Raw genomic sequence first — 814 nt, 5'->3', positions numbered from 1 at the left:
ATATATATATATATATATGTATATATGTGTGTGAGTGTGTGTGTGTGTGTGTGTGTGTGTGTGTGTGTGTGTGTATGCACATGAACATTGATACGTACGGTTTGTGTTTTGACACCGAACGTAAGAAGGACATTGCTTCAAAATGTTTCCATGGTGGTTTCTGTTGTGACCTTGCTGATCCGCTGGGTTTTTTTTCGTCAGCAACTAATTTACTGTACGTGTCTTTCAGGGATTTCCACTTCTTTTTCGCCTCTTCAGCACTTAAATGACCTACAACATTTGTTACAATGGGTTAAATAAATTTGTTAATACATACTTTTACACCATTTAATGTAATATCATTGCTTTTATTTGGTAATTCAGGCTTATGTAATATAGGTACCTTTAAGAGCATTAGAAATTTCTGCCCACAACTCTGCAACTTTGTGTCTGCCACGGAAAGACAAAGGCAGTGTGTAATCGTATATAGGGGGTCTCTTTCTGACTTCTTCGATCAATAATTCATCTATTATATTTTTGTTTACTGTTGAGCACAATACTGAATCATCATCTGAAGGACTGCAATCATCCACTGATAGATTAATAGACTTTGTCACTTCATTGCCTATTTGTATTTGTTTCAAATAGGATTGACCGAGTGACTCTTTATTTATTAATACGATTTGTTCCTTGCCATCACATATTACTCTTGCCAAACATTCACCTCTTTCTGCAAAATCGCACACATACTGCTTATACTTACAATGTTTTTCAATATATATACATACATATATATATATATATATATATATATATATATATATATATATATATA

At 32.9% G+C, this 814-nt stretch overlaps 1 protein-coding gene across 1 annotated transcript in view; it reads right to left on the bottom strand.

Annotated features, from left to right (window-relative positions):
• LOC112458097 (protein ANTAGONIST OF LIKE HETEROCHROMATIN PROTEIN 1-like) overlaps positions 1 to 723 on the bottom strand; it is a 3,102-nt gene extending 2,379 nt beyond the window's left edge. Inside the window, exons 1-2 of the mRNA XM_025021533.1 lie at positions 383 to 723; positions 99 to 270 (exon numbers count right to left, since the gene is read on the bottom strand). The gene's annotated coding sequence lies outside the window, so the exon portion shown is untranslated. The remainder of the gene's footprint in view (positions 1 to 98; positions 271 to 382) is intronic.
• Between the last annotated feature and the right edge of the window lie 91 nt (positions 724 to 814).

Source organism: Temnothorax curvispinosus, unplaced genomic scaffold (genome assembly GCF_003070985.1).
Source record: "Temnothorax curvispinosus isolate PA1 unplaced genomic scaffold, ASM307098v1 QBEX01008681.1, whole genome shotgun sequence".
NCBI classification, from domain to species: Eukaryota; Metazoa; Arthropoda; class Insecta; order Hymenoptera; family Formicidae; genus Temnothorax; species Temnothorax curvispinosus.
This window is presented reverse-complemented; position numbering and strand designations above follow the sequence as displayed.